Consider the following 17084-nt stretch of genomic DNA (forward strand, 5'->3'; position numbering starts at 1 on the left):
CCTGAGAATCTAGGAAAGCTCTTAGGTAGTTAAGGGATGGGGTTATATGAAATCAGAAAATTGAAAGAAACAAAAATAGATCAGAGTGGAAGACATTAAAGTGTCTTTGTTCACAGATGATGTAATGTTCTACAAGGGATTATTCAGAGACTCTACCATAGAGTGTTAGACTTTAAGAAATGATGTAGAAAAAAAAATCTACATGAAGAAATAATAATGTTTCCTGTAGGCAGAACAATGGATCCCCAAATATGTCTACATCTTAATACCTCCTTTGAATATGTTACCTTACATGGCAAAGGACTTTGAAGATTTGATTAAAGTTAAGGACATTGAGATGATGAGATAATCCTGGTGGGCCCAATCATTTGAGTCTTTAAAATCTGGGAACATTTTCTGGCTGGATCAAAGAGGGATCACTGATGCGAGGAGGTTATGGCATCATGAAAAGGATCTGATACCCATCACTGATTCCAAGATATAGAGGGCTATGGACAAGAGGCTTCTCAGAGCTAAGGGTAACCCCCATAATTAACATCCAGCAAGAAATCTTAGTCTCATAGAAGTTTTACAGATGGAACTGAATTCTGAAATCTGTATTAATAAAGAAATGTTTTCTCCTGTAGAGCCTCCAGAAAGGAATGAAGCATGCCAATACCTTTTTTTTTTTTTAGCTTAGTGAGATCCTTACCATATGTTAGATCTATAAAAACGCAAAATAATTTGTATCATTTATGCCACTAATCTTTTGGTAATTTGTTACAACAAGAAGAGAAAATTAATACATATACCATAACATTTACCCACATTAAATTTATACTGTTTTGACAGTTGGTAAATTTATAGTTATGTAACTAAAATCCAGTTCCAACCCAGGTAGATCCCATGTACTATTTTCAGTCATTCTCAGTGCTGACTCTAGCCCCAGGCAGCCACTATCTGCTTTCTATCTATATAAATTTGGTTTTACTGGACAATTCATATTATGTCCTTTCCAACTTCTTTCATTTAGCACAATGTTTTTGAGGCTCCTTCACGTTGTAGCATATATCAATATTTTATTCCTTTTTATGACTGAGTAGTAGTCTGTTGTGTAGCTAAACTACAGTTTATCCCTTTACATCTTCTTGGAGATGTGGGCTGTTCAGATTCTCACTATTACGAATAAACCTATGAACACAAGTCTTTGTGTGGACCTAGGTTTTATTTCATGCAGACACTCAGAAGTGTAACTGTCAGGCCATAAGATAAGCTTATGTTAACTTTTTTTTTTAACATGTTTTTGAATGAGAGAGAGAGAGAGAGAGAGAGAGAATGAACAAGGGAAGAGAGGTTAGAGAGAGAGGGAGAAGTAGACTCTCTGCTGAACTGGGAGCCCGATATGGGGCTCGATTCCAGGACCCTGAGATCACGACCTGAGCTGGAGGCAGACAGCTAACTGATTGAGCTATCCAGACGCCCTTTATGTTAACTTTTTAAAGAAACAATTCAGAGTGGCTGTACTGCTTTTACATTCTCATTTGCAATATATAAAGATTCTGGTTTCTCCATATCCCCTTGCCTATACTATCGATCATCTTCTTTTTAACTATAGCTATTCCTAAGGGTTTAAATTACGTTGTATGATTTTAATTTGCATTTCTTTTTTTTTAAAGATTTTATTTATTTATTTGACAGATAGATCACTAGTAGACAGAGAGGCAGGCAGAGAGAGAGGAGGAAGCAGGCTCCCTGCTGAGCAGAGAGCCCGATGCGGGGCTCCATCCCAGGACCCTGGGATCATGACCTGAGCCAAAGGCTTTAACCCACTGAGCCAGGCAGGCGCCCCTTAATTTGCATTTCTTGATGGCTTTTGCTGCTGAGCATCTTTTCATGAGCTTGCTAGCCATTCATATACCCTTTTTAGTGACATGTCTATTCAGTTTATTTGCTCATTTTTAATTGTACTGTTTTTTATTTTACTTTGTAAGAGTTCTTTATTTTTGGATACAAATTATAGTGAGAAAATTGGATTTTCTTATGAAAATTATTTAGACACTTCCCTTTTACCATATACAAATATTAATGAAAAATAGATCATCTGCCAAAGTGCAAAGGTTAAAATTATAAAACTTCTAGAAGAAAATCTTTGTGAACTCATTTTAGGTCAAGAAAAAAATATATGTAATCGAAGACATATCATATATAAAGATATGTACATATATCATATATATATGCTTCACACATTTTTGTTCCTAATCCGCAACATTTCATTTTCTTAGGTGTGTCTTTTGAAGCAAGAAGTTTATTTTTTTAATAAAGTCCAATTTATATTTAGTTTCTTCTGTTATGTACCATTATTTTGGTATCATATCTTGGTATCATATCAAAGAACCTTGGGCCTTTTGGGGAAAAAAAAATAATCTGGGTTTTGATAGGGGTTGTGTTGAACCTATAGATTAAAATGTGGAGAATTGTCATCTTAGTGATATTGATCTTTCCTATGCATGAATATGGAATGTTTCTCCATTTATCTTAGATCTTTTAAAATTTTTAGCAACACTTTGTTATTTTCAGAGGTCTTAAACTCTTTCTGATAAATTCATTCTCAAGTATCTTATTCTCTTTGATGTTATTCTGAATAAAATTGTTTTTCTTAATTTCATTTTCAGAAGTCATACATCTTTATAAAATGGCTATTTGATTATTAACGGGGGAAATGGAAAGAGTACAGGGTTCTTGTTAGGATCAAAAGGTATCTTTGGAAAGTTTGCCAAAATGAGATTTTTAAGACACTGTACTTAAGATTCAGATCTATACAGAAAAATAATCTAAACCAGTGGTGAAAAGAAAGTAAAGCTAGAAAAAGTTGACTGGAAAATGGAGATCTTTGCAAAAAAGAAAAAAATTGGCCAAGGATGGGTGAGTTGTACAGGGCCTGGTAGGGACAAATATGGTTTCCAGGTAAGCTTGTGGTGAATATCTACCTTATGTATAGTGAGCCAAAAATAAGATATACTGTTCAGAGCCTATCATCTGTCTCGCCTATTTGAGGGGGACAGGAGGTATTCACACCAATGAATGATTTATCAACAACAACAAAAATTGGCATGAGGAAATGTTTTTCATTTTAAGCAATATTTTGACAAATCAATTTTTTATATTTAGAACTTTAATAACTGCTTCCTGTATTTCATTTAATATATAGAAATTAGCAACGGCTTGGTTTATAGCTTTACAGTGAAACAAAACTTACTAAAAAAATTACACACATTCATCTACTTTTGATGAACATTTCCCAAATGGTATAGAGTTGTGGTGAACATTAAATGAGGTAATATCTAGAATAGTGCAAAATAACTGGCAAAAAAAAAAAAAAGGGCAACAAATGTTACTTTCTTTTCTTCCCTTTTTCATTCATATTCAGTATTTATTTATTGAAAGTAAAATTATGCTTGACATCCAGAAAAGATGTTTCCTCTGAAGTTTTTTCTATTATGAAAGCAAAATTAAGATAAAAAATGCCAACAGAAACTTCACAGTACACATCCTACAAGAAGGACAAGAAAATGAGCCTGCAATTAGATAAAACTGCATCCTTTTCAAAGAATTGTATTATTAAATATTCAAGATTATGTGCATTAGTGAGGACATAAACTCAAAGACATACCTTTTTGCAGGACTTCTGACAGTAACTAACCATTAGAGAAACATTAAATGAAACATTGAAAGGGGAAAACAATTCAAGAAATGGACCAATTTGAGCAACTCAAAAGTACTGCTTTAGATGGCACATTTAGAGAACAAAAGACAAAAGAGAATCAGAACGAAAAAATCGTTTAAAGATGAAGTGGCTACTGTCCATTGATTGAGAGGTCACACTTTAAATCATTTTGACAGCAGAGAAAGGAAGAAGAATATAGTTTTTCCCAGAAGGTAGTTTTTTTTTTTTAAATTTAAGTAATGTAATATAAAGAAAAGGACACTGAAGCTGAACCAGAAATGACTAAGAGATTTGGTTGCAGAAGATGTGACCAACATATGACTAAATCCAAATAAAGAACATTTAAAAATTGGATGCAAAATAGATGAAGGGAACAACTCCCTAAACTGGCATTTTCTGACTCCTTTGGAAACTAAATCTCCCTCTAGCAATAGTCTGCTCTTCCATTTAGCTTAAGTATAATCTTCTTTTTCCCAGCATATCTGGGTTTATGACAAATTCTATTTTTTCTTAGCAGAGGCATTTATTAGATATATTGCTTATGACAAATTCTCTCAAGATTTTTACTGTAGAAACTATAGCAACACCAAAATACACTTTGAGCCATTCTTCAATCCTCATTTTATAAATCCTAAATATGTAAATGCTATCTACCAAATCTGTTGTATATTTTATAAAATATATTAAAGGCGAACCAATAAAATGAAGTATAATATGCTTTTCCTCTTAACAGATTTGTGATCAAACAGGGTTGGCATTCATATTATAGCTTGCAAAATTTTTTTCTTTGTTTCATTTTGAAATGTTCAGTGGTCCTGTCACTTGGGCTTATGCCACATGCAGAGAAATTAGAGAACTATCTGGATGTTTCATGCAAATATACAATTTTCATCTGAATTATACCTTTGCCAATAAGCATGACCATGAGTTCAGTTTATGCCACTTAACCTCATTAATGTTTTATTCCATTATAAGCTGTGATAGTAAAACTGATGTAATAATAATTCCTATGTAAATTAAATGAGATGATGCATAGAACATCTTTAGCATAGTGCCAGAAACAGTCATTTGGCAAATGTTAGGTGATACAGTAGTCATAGTAATAATAATAGTTGTGCTATTACTACTAGTAGTTACATTGAGAATTCTGGTTATAGCAGTTGTCATAGCAAATTTATCAAATATATATCTATATATATATTTTTTAAACTTTTATTCTTGAACCCCAGGCTGCATTAACTAATAATTGAGAATCTTTACATGTGAAATGAGGAAAATAAATCATAGTTATAATGGCCTTGACTTACACTCTTTTTAACCTATGACTGATACTTTACATGTACTTTCTTTTATGTCCAAAAATATTCCAAGGAAGGAATATTAGTGAAATAGTTATAAGTAGCTAAAACATCTGTACTGGGCTTCATTTTGAAAGGGGGATAGTATGATGTATACTGGAAACCATGGGATTATCAGGGATGGAACTGGCCTCAGAATGTCTCTTGATTCTGTCTAGCCTGTTCTTTGCTGTTACAGATACATTTCTTTTCATCAGAAGCATGTCTGCAGTCAACTCTGACTTAATGCCTTGCAGCTATCAGAACAAAAGAATAAGGGACCCAGTCTCCCTCATCACCATGATGAGTAAAATATTGGAGAAAAGGAGTTTGGCCCAGCCTTAGTAATATTCCCATCTCTTGGCAACAGCCAGTCTTGGAGGTTGGAAATAGAGCTGGGGTTGACTTAGCATAGCCTATGTGACATGACTACCCTGTGTCCAGGAAGATAGGATCTGTAATTTCAGGAATGCACGAAGGATTGCTAGGCACCAAGAATAGTAAAATTACAGCATGTAATCACAAGTTCTTATTTATAGGTAGAAAATTAGGGTTCTGAGACAGAGTAATTTAAAACCCTTACATTTATGGTGAGAATTCAAATTGGCATCTTTTTCATTGTAAACACATCATCCACTGTGGCATATAGCTATCATTATTTCATGGATAGCATTTGTATAATGAGTTCAAGTAGTGGGTACTAAATATCAGGCCAGGGAATCGATATGGGATTCTGAAATATAAGTACTAAGTAATCCTAATTCTCTTGATAATTTGAAAACCTTCACTCAGTGCTTCAAAAATAAAGCTTCATGAAATCCACCTGAACTGATGTGTTTTTCTTAAATGTTCTAGATTATTTTCATTCAGCAATATCCCAATTGTTATTTATAATTCTTTTTATCCATCTTAAACAGTTACAACATGCTGAGCAGATCTTCCCATTAGTAATGCCTCTCCCAAATCTGGAGAATGTTTGCATTTTATATATTTTTTTAGAAGATCTCATTGATCCCCTGAAAGGGTGTATGTACATATATATATACCATAGTTCAATAATGATTATCTGCCATCTCAGCATTCTTGTCCATGCTTAAATAACAAGTACAGGTTATTTTTTGAATGGTTTTGGAAATCCTGAAAGTGTTCAATATATACAACATAGAATTCTTTAATTCACCGAAGAGTACTGAAGAGTCTGTGAAAATATCCATTCTATATCTTTATTATTTTTAATTTTGACCCTAAAGTTATTGATTTTTTTTAATTTTATTTTTTATAAACATATATTTTTATCCCCAGGGGTACAGGTCTGTGAATCGCCAGGTTTACACACTTCACAGCACTCACCATAGCACATACCCTCCCCAATGTCCATAATCCCACCCCCCATCCCAACCCCCCTCCCCCCATCAACCCTCAGTTGTTTTGTGAGATTAAGAGTCACTTATGGTTTGTCTCCCTCCCAATTCCATCTTGTTTCATTTACTCTTCTCCTACCCCCTAACCCCCCCATGTTGCATCATGAGGTTTTTTCTTCAAATTTAACTGGGTTATTTGGTCTGGGTGGGTATACATGCTCATTTCCCAATTTCCCAGGTGCCTTTGAGATATTACAACAAACTAATACAGTAATATATAATCTATTATGTTTTGTGGCATGATCAGTAGTATAAATAAAATGTGTCTTGATGTAATTCGCTTTTTGAGATGTTAGTGATTATAATTTATTAAGCTATTTATAAGTAAGATTAAGTTCTGCTGTAATTACCTGATTTTTCCTCCAGTGTCTACCATAATATCCTTTTCTTGATACTGTATAAATTGATGAACGATATGCAGACTAGTGTTATCATCCCCTTTTTGGCTTAATTGCAAGCCCTACCTTAAAAATGTATCTACTTTATCTTCCAGGTAGATAAGAAGTTCAAATTTTGTACCATGCACAAAAGTCCTTTTTTTTAAAGTCCTATTTTTTACAGGAATTCAAAAGTTAATGTTATCATAATCCTAAATAGATGAAGCAATGGTGAAGAAAACTGCAGAGCAAATATGAAATTTAATAATGGCCTTCCAACAGATTGCCTTTCAAATTGTTAGGAATTCATTAAACAATGGTTGAGCAGCACTGACAATTAAATTACTCTCATATGAGGTATCTTGCCATATTATGAATATTGCATACTACATAGCTCACATTTCTAAAGAGATGTAGACAACAAATTGGATTTCAGATAATTAACATGAGGCTTGAATTCAGTCTCCAGACACATCCTACTGTTTCCAAGCAAAAATAATTGGTATGTAAGTGTATAAAGAGGGTTAAAATTAAAAATGTTAAAGAAAAAAAGAACAAGAGTTTGTGCTGCATTAGGAGTTTATTGCACATAAAATATAGTAGAGAGGCAGAAACAGTAATAGTGACCTTATGGAATTGCAAATATTTTGCATAAATTAAACCTTTTAATGCTCACCGTCTATGAAGGGCCTACTCTACTTTGCCCCATAAAGGGTTAAGCAATTGATTAAGTCATGCCCTTAAGTGTACTATAGCTGGGAGTGAAACCTATAGAGTTTGAATTTGTAACTGCTATTGATCTTTTAAGACACATAGAGAAGTTATCTTTCACTTTTTATTACTGGACAACTTTTTCATTCATGTTTAGTGTCTGTGTTTCTTCTTAAAAAACAATGAAAACATTATATTAAAAATACTTGTAAAAACTGAAAAAACAAAAAACACTTGGAATGAGTGCTCCGTGTAGAGCTGTTTTATTCACTCACTGGGTGGAGTCCACAAGAAAATGGAAAAATGAAGAGAAGAATGGTATAAACGTTGTATAGAACAAAGTTGGTGCTTTTTCTTCCTGTAGTATGCTTCAGTTAATTGTTTTTTGAAATAAACTTTTTAATTTTAGGATAGTTTTAGATTAATACAAAATTTATGAAGAGAGAACAGAAAGTTTCCACATACCCCATAGTTTCCCCTATTATTAATATCTTATGTCAGCATGATACATTTGTTACATAGTTAATTAATTAATTGACATTGATGTATTATACAGCATATTCCTTATTTAGACCCCCATACCTGAAGTTCTTTTTCTGTTCCAGGATCCCACCTATTATATCACATTACATTTAGTTTTCATGTAGTTTTAGGCTCATCAGATTTTCCTTGTTTTGATGATGTTGATAATTTTGATAACACTGGCTAGGTATTTTGTAAAAATCTATCTGTTGGGCTTGTCTTGTGTTTTACTTACAACTGGACTAGGGTTATGGGTTTTTGGGAATAAGACCACAGAGTAAAGTGCCATTTTCATCACCTTGTATTGAGAGGTGCTATATAATCAACATGATTTAACAATTGTTGAGGTTGTTCTTGTTCTTGAGGTAGTGTTTGTCAGGTTTCTCCACTGTAATGTTATTCTCTCCTACCCTCCTCTTCCATAATGTACTCTTTGGAAGAATTGTCACTGTACCTTTTCTATTGACTCCAGTGTTCTTTTGACATATTTTATTATTATTATTATTATTATTATTATTATGTTAGTCACCATACAATACTTTCAGCACAGGGTTTTCCAAGTACTTCAAATGCTTCAGGCTCATTTTGTATATCTGATGCCTCATCAGTTGACTTTTAATGTTGCTGCATGTTTTACTGTAGACCTTTTAAAAAACAGGTTTATTGAATATAGTTCTTGCAAGCTCCTTTGTCATCTTTGTTCTCACCTCTTCTCCCCATCTCCTTCTTCAAATATCATTGCATGTTCTGTCACTATGAATAGTAATGAATTATCTTGAAAAATTTTTTTAGTTATATATCATATATTTTTTCAATTCCTTATCTCACTTGGTGTAATTTTTTTTCATCCATGTGTTGGTTGTATAATAAATTCCCTTTTATTGCCAAATAGGAGTCCAATGAATATTAGTATATTTAATATTCATATTTTCCCCCATTTGTCTTTTGATGGACAGTAGAGTTGTTTCCAGATTTTGGTTTTTACAAATAGAGCTGTACTAAATATTTGTGTACCTATGCTTTCATTTCTCTTGGGAAAATATGTGAGAAGGGAATGACTGCTTTATATGATAGGTATATGTTTAACTTTTAAGAAACTGACATACTGGATTTTTAGAGTGGTGTGGCGATACCATTTTAAGTTCTTAGGAGCAGTGTGTGAAAGTTCCAGCTGATCCATAGTCTCACCAACTTGGTATGTTACCATTTTTCATTTTAAACATTTTCATACATGTGTAAATATTACCTCATTGTGACCTAATTTGTATTTTTCTAATGAAAAGTATTGTCGAGTATCTTTTCATGTACTTATTTTTTATCTGAACATCTTCTTTGATAGAGTGTAGAGTCAAATATTTGGCCTTTTGAAATTGTGGTTTGTGTTCTCTTATTATTGAGTCTTGAGAGTTCTTCATATATTCAGGGTATAAACCATTTATCAGATATTGATCTGTAAATATTATCTGTCAGTGACTTGTCTTTTCAATTGAATTTTCATATCTATTAACAGTGACCTATATAAATCAGATGTTCTTTTTATGAAGCCTAATTTATCAATATTTTTTTAAGATTTTATTTATTTATTTGACAGAGATCACAAGTAGGCAGAGAGACAGGCTGAGAGAGAGGAGGAAGCAGGCTCCCAGCTGAGCAGAAAGCCCAATGTAGGGCTTGATCCCAGGACCCCGGGATCATGACCCTAGCCGAAGGCAGAGGCTTTAACCCACTGAGCCACCCAGGTGCCTCTTAATTTATCAATAATTTATGGTTTATGTTCTATTTAAAATTTTCCAATCCAGTGTCACAAATATATCTTGATTTGTTCTCTTCAGGTATAGTTTTCGATTCAAAACTTAGATTCATAATCCACTTTGCATTTACTTTCAGTGAAGAATATGGTTCAAGGTTCATTTCTTTGTATATGGATTTCTAATGGTTCATCACTATTTGTTAAAAAGACTATCATTTGTTAACCTTTGCTAGAAATCAAACGACTCTGTATTTGCTGCTCTACTTCTAGGATATTAATTCTGTTCCATGGATGTATTTATCTTGATGGAAATGCTACACCATGTAGACCATATTATAATGAACATAATTATCTTACATGTTATTAGTAGAAAAATAGTTCAGTGTACGTATGACAATATAATCCGGATACATAACATGTTACTATTTATTCTTGATAGTTTAATATTCTACTATTAGAACTCAATGTCTATATAAACCTTGTAAGTTTTATAGAAGAAACTATACATATCTAGTTGAAATATTTACTATAGTTAGGCCATTTTATTAGGTTTTAAGTTGTAATATTAAAAGATATCCATGAAACACGTGATAAATTGGAATCTTACACTATTTTTAGTTTAATTCAGCTACCACTTAGAGAACACTATGGTATTCCAGCCATTGAGTCTGAATTTATAAACACTGCTCCATGTTTCTATGTATGTATATTTTATACATATATACACATAGATATGTGTGTGAATGTATGCATATATATACACATATATATACATATATATATATAGTCACTGAGTCTACCTTTCAAAGTTCACAATAGACAGAAAAATACAGATACATGTGGCATTCTATTTCAATATTATGTCTGCATTTTCAATGAAAACTATGTTAACTTCCTAAAGCAGAAATCTGATAATGGCATTCATACAATAAAAATATTTCAACAATTTTCTTCTTCTATACGATAGTTTTATAACTATCTAATTATACTTACACATTTCATTAGTGGCCATGAATATATTTTCAGGCTGATCTGTGTTTGTATCATCCCTCCTATATTCTCTACATCTAGGCATTTGTATTCTCTGTATTGCTCTATTCTGTTTTACTCAAAATGAAAGTCTTAGGGGCCATCAAAATTATGAGAATTATATGTAGGATCAACAGTATTCAAATGAAAAATTAGGTATGTCTCCAGAGAACTATAACCTTAAACTTACAGGCTTTGAGTTTTTTATTTTTTTATTTTTTTATTAAGCCAATCTGATTTCCCCTGATTTGAGGCTGGTTGCTTCCATACAGATTATACTACATGTTACAGTTCAATTACATTAAATATAGTAATCAGTTGGTCCTCATGGTGTGATGAAATCAAAGAAAAATGCAAAAAATCTAGAAGACATGACTAAAATTTGTGGTCTGAAAATGACTATAGGTCATGCTAATTCAAATTTTATAGGAAGGATAAAGCTAGATAGCAGCATTTTTTTCTATGTTTAAAAAATAAAAACACTCCAATACTTAAATAGGGCATTATGAGAAAGAACATACAAATATACAACTTCTAGAATTCAAAAAAATAATGCGTTCCTTTAAAACTAAGTAAATGAAATAAACATACTTGGAACAATTGAAAATAGAATTAGTTTGGGGAAATTGCAAAAATTGTCAAATAAAAGAAAGATGTTGAAAATATGTTGAGAAATAAAGGAAAAATTGAAGTTATGTTTCATAATGTTTATATAAACCATAATGAGAAAAAATGGGGAAAAGACAATATTAAAGGGAAATTGGCAAAGTATTTTCCCGAATTAAAAGAGACTTAAATCATCAAAATCAGGACATGAAGTGAGCACTAAAAAGGCTAAATAAACACAATTAAGCAAGACTAAGAAAAATTCCTCAAAGAAATAAAGAATAAACGAAAGCTTAGTCAATAACCACTATACTACTCTGACATCTAGCTAATCAAGCAAGAATAAAATCCAGGTGATAATGTAGTATAAGAGCAGTCAGCTAAAACTTTTAAAACATTTAATAGTGTAGGTTAGGGGTACCTGGGTGGCTGAGTAGGTTAAAGCCTCTGCCTTTGGCACAGGTCATGATCTCAGGGTCCTGGGATTGAGCCCCACATCAGACTCTCTTCTTCGCAGGGAATCTGCTTCCTCCTCTCTCTGCCTACTTGTGATCTCTGTCTGTCAAATAAATAAATAAAATCTTTAAAAAAATAGTGTAGGTTAAATGTAGATATTTTGACAAGAGTTGAATTTTTTTTTTTTTTTTAAATTTCTAACCCTGCTGAGCAGAGAGCCCAATGCGGGGCTTGATCTCAAGACCCTGGGATCATGACCTGAGCCTAAGGCAGAGGCCTCAACCCACTGAGCCACCCGGGTGCCCCAAGAGTTGAACCTTTATCTTTAACAAGCCCTCAATGTAGGAGATAAAATAGAAGAAAATTAAACTTTGAAGAATGGAATGAAATGCAAGAAGTAGTGATGAAAGTAGTGACTTGGATAAATTTAAATGAGTTTTGGCTAGAAATACAATAGTAATGATAATAGCAAATGTTTGGGGTATAAGACAAGATAGAAATATTTTATTGAGTTAACATTAGATAAAGAGGGCATCCTTTATTTAATTTTGACTGTATAAAATTAAGTAGTGATAATAAAACTTTAAGTGTAATTGTCAAAAGAAAAAAATAAAATGGGTAGCTTTCAAGACTGATGAAGAAGTAATAACAGATTTAAAAAACTTTATCATCCAGGTAGACCCAATATAATTGCATGATTCCTTAAAAGCAGACCCCTAAACAGGTTGTACATAAACCAAGACAGCAGCATAAGGAGGCCTTAATCTTTAAGATGAAGGAAGGTACCATGAGCTAAGGAATGTAATTGGCTTCAGGAAACTGGAAATGGCAATCAAATATAGAACCTTCAAAAAGGAATGTGGTCCTGCTCAGACTTTGTTTTTAGTCCAGCAAGACCTATCTAGGATGTCTGACCTCCAGCACTGCAAAATAATAGAACTGTGCTATTTTAAGCTACTAAATTCATGGTAATTTGTTATAGCATCAGTAGAAAACTAATATGGTCATGGACTGTGCCCTTTATTGTTATCAAATGTCTTTGTCTCTTGTTACAGACTTTGTTTTAAAGTCTGTTTTTTCCATTATAAGTATTGCTGCCCCAGCTTTCTTTTGACATTCATGTTTCTCTATCCCTTCATTTTTAATCTGTAGGTATCTTTCAGTCTGAAGTGAGTCTCTTGTAGGCATTATATAAATGGGTCTTGTTTTTTTAATTCATTCTGTTACTCCGGGTTTTTTGAGTACTTAGTCCATTTATATTCAAAGTAATTATTGATAGATATATATTACTATTTGTTATTTATTTTGTGGTTTTCCTATAGATTTTTTTTTTTCTGATCCTTCTCTTGCTGTCTTTCATGGTTTGTTGGCTTTCTTTATAGATACATTTGGATTTCTTTCTCTTTATTCTTTCCTTATCTATTACTGGTTTTTGATTTGTGGTTAACACAGGATATAATAATTATAAATATTTATTCACCCAACATGGGAGCACCTAAATACATACAACAGTTTACAACAGTTAAACATAAAGGAACTAATAAATAAAATACAATAATAGGAGGAGATGTTAACATACATTTACATCAATGGACAAATCATCCAAACAGAAAATCAACAAGGAATAATGGCTTTGAATGACACACTGGCCAAGATGGCTTTAGCACATACATATTCAGAACATTCCATCCTAAAACGGAAGAATACACATTCTTTCTGAGTTCACATGGAACGTTTTCCAGAATAGATCACATATTAGCCCACAAAATAAATGTCAACAAATTCAGACAAAGGCATTCCATGAATCTTTTCTCACCACAGCACTACAAAACTAAAAGTCAACCATAAGAAATGTATGGAGGCTAAATAACATGCTACTAAACAATGAATAGGCCCTCCAAGAAATCAAAGATGTCACAATGATCCAAAATCTTTGGGATACAGCAAAAGTGGTTCTAAGAGGAAAGCTTATAGCAATCAATACAGGCCTACCTCAAGATGAAAAAAAAAAACAAAAAACATCTCTAACAACTAACCTTACATCAAAAGGAGCTAGAAAAAGAACAATTCAAACCCCAATCCAGCAAGAGAAAGGAAATAATATGTATTAAAATAGAAATAGGGGTGTCTGGGTGGCTCAATGGGTTAAAGCCTCTGCCTTCAGCTCAGGTCATGATCCCAGATTCCTGGGATGAAGCCCCACATCAGGCTTTCTGTTAGTCAGGGAGCCTGCTTCCCTTCCTCTCTCTGCCTGCCTCTCTGCCTACCTGTGGTCTCTGTCTGTCAAATAAATAAATAAAACCTTTAAAAAAATAAATAAAATAAAATAGAAATAAATGATATGGAAACAAATAAACAAACAAAAAATAATAGAACAGATCGATGAAACCAGGAACTGGTTCTTTGAAAAGATCAAAAAAAATCGTAAGCCTCTAGCCAGATTCACCAAAAACTAAACAAACAAACAAAAAGATTCAAAATCTTAAATGATAGAAGAAAAATAACAACCAACATCACTGAAATATAATTGCAACATGATATTATGAAAGCCTATATGTCAACAAGTTGGATACATTAGAAGAAATGGATAAATTCCTAGAAATATATAAAGTACCAAAACTAAAGCAAGAGAAAAAGGAGGATTTGAACCAACCAATTACCAGTAATGAAACTGAATCCATAATCAAAAAAGTCCCCCAAAACCCCAAAGTTCAGGACCAGACAGCTTCACAGGTGGATTCTAAGAAAGATTAAAGAAGAGTTAATATCCATCCTTCTTAAGCTCTTCCAAAAACTAGAAGAGGAAAGAAAGCTTCCAAATTCATTCTATGAAAGTGGCATTATCCTAACAAAGCCATATAAAGACACCACAAAAAGAATTACAGGCCAAATCTCTTGTGAATGTAGATGCAAAAATGCACAACAAAATATTAGCAAGACAATTCCAACAATACGTTTTAAAAAAATCATACACCAGGAGGGGAGGTGGGCAGGGTAATGGGCTAAATGGGTGATGGGTATTAAGGAGGGCACTTGAATTGAGCACTGGGTGTTATATGTAAATGATGAATCACTAAATTCTACTCCTGAAACTAGTAATACACTTTATGTTAACTAAATAAAAACTTGAAACATTGAAAAAAAATTTTTAAGATTTTTATTTATTTATTTGACAGAGATCACAAGTAGGCAGAGAGAGAGGAAGGGAAGCAGGCTCCCTGCTGAGCAGAAGGCCCAATGTGAAGGCAGAGGCTTTAACCCACTGAGCCACCCAGGTGCCCCTAAAAAATTTTTAAAGTTAAAAAAAAAATCATATACCACAAGCATTGGAATTTATTTCCGGGATGCAAGTGTGGTTCAATACTCAGAAAACAATGTGATACATCATATCAATAAATTAAAGAATAGGGGCACCTGGGTGGCTCAGTGGGTTAAGCCTCTGCCTTTGGCTCAGGTATGGTCTCAGGGTCCTGCTCTGTTCATCAGGGAGTCTCCTTTCCCTCTCTCTCTGCCTGCCTCTCTGCCTACTTGTGATCTCTCTCTCTGTCAAATAAATAAAATCTTAAAAAAAAAAGATAAAGAATAAAAAACCATATGATCAATAGATGTAGAAAAAGCATTTGACAAAGTACAACATCCAGTGATAAAAACCTACTGCATAGTAGGTCAAGAGAGAAAATACCTCAACTTAATAAAGGTTATATATGAAAAACCACAGCCAAAACCATAATCAATGGGGAAAGACTGAGAACTTGTCCTCTAAGGTTAGGAATAAGACAAGGATATCCACCCTAGCCACTTTTATTCCTAATCACAGAAACTACACAACATAAAGAAATACAAAGGACCCCAATTGGTAAGAAGTGAAACTCTCACCCTTTACAGGTGACATGAGAATATATACAGCAAACCTAAAGACTATCAAAAAACTACTAAAACAGAGTAATTAATTCAGTAAAGCTCCAGGATAAAAAAATAAAAATACAGAAATCTGTTGGATTCCTATATACTAATCATGTAGCATCATAAAGTGAAATTCAGAAACCAATTCCATTTATAATTGCACCAAAAATGACATCTAAGAAAACAAAAAACCAAAAACTTAACCAAAGATGTGAGAGAGACCTATACTCTGAAAACTGTAAAAAACTGATGAAAGAAACTCCTGAGTTGGAAGAACAAATGTTGTTAATATTTGTATACTACCCAAAGCCATCCACAGATTGAATGCAATCCTTGCCAGATTTTCACAGAATTAGAGCAAATAATCCTAAAATTTGTATGGAACCACAAAAGCACTCCCATAACCAAGGCAATCTTGAGAAAGAGAAACAAAACTGGAGGCAGCACAATTACAGATTTCAAGTTATATTACGAAGCTATAGTAATTAAAACAGTATGATACTCGCAAAAAAAAAAAAAAAAAGACACATGGAGTAGAATAGAAAACCTAGAGATATAGCCATAGTTTTATGGTCAATCAATATTTGACAAAGGAGGCGTGAGTATACAATAGGGAAAAGGCAGTTTCTTCAACAAATGGTAATAGGAAAAGTAGACTGCCACATGCAAAAGAATGAATCTGGACCACTTTCTTAGACCATACACAAAAATAAATTCCAAATGGATTAAAGACCTCAATGTGAGATTGGAAACCACAGAAATCCCAGAAGAGAGAAGAGGCAGTAGTCTTTCTAACCTAGGCTGGAGCAACATTTTTCTAGATATGTCTTACAAGGCAGGGAAATAACGACAAAAATAAATTATTGGGACTACATCAAAATAAAGTTTCTATATAGCAAAGAAAAGGCAACCTACTAAATCAGAGAAGATACTAGCAAATGACATTTCTGATAAAATGTTAGTATCTGAAATATATAAAGAATGGATACAACTCAATACCCAAAAATATTCCAATTAAAAAATGGACAGAAGACATGCACGGACATTTCTCCAAAGACCTACAGATGGCCAATACACACATGAAAGCAGCCTCAGCATCACTCATTCTCAGGGAAATGCAAATTAAAACTACAGTAAGATATTAGCTCACACCTGTCAGAATAGCTAAAATAATAATAAAAAAAATTAACAAACAACAGGTGTTCTCTTGCTTTGTTGGTGGGAATGCAAACTAGTACAGCCACTATGGAAAGCAGTATGGAGTTTCCT

The sequence above is a fragment of the Lutra lutra genome, chromosome 3 (assembly GCF_902655055.1).
Source record: "Lutra lutra chromosome 3, mLutLut1.2, whole genome shotgun sequence".
In the NCBI taxonomy this organism is placed as follows: Eukaryota; Metazoa; Chordata; class Mammalia; order Carnivora; family Mustelidae; genus Lutra; species Lutra lutra.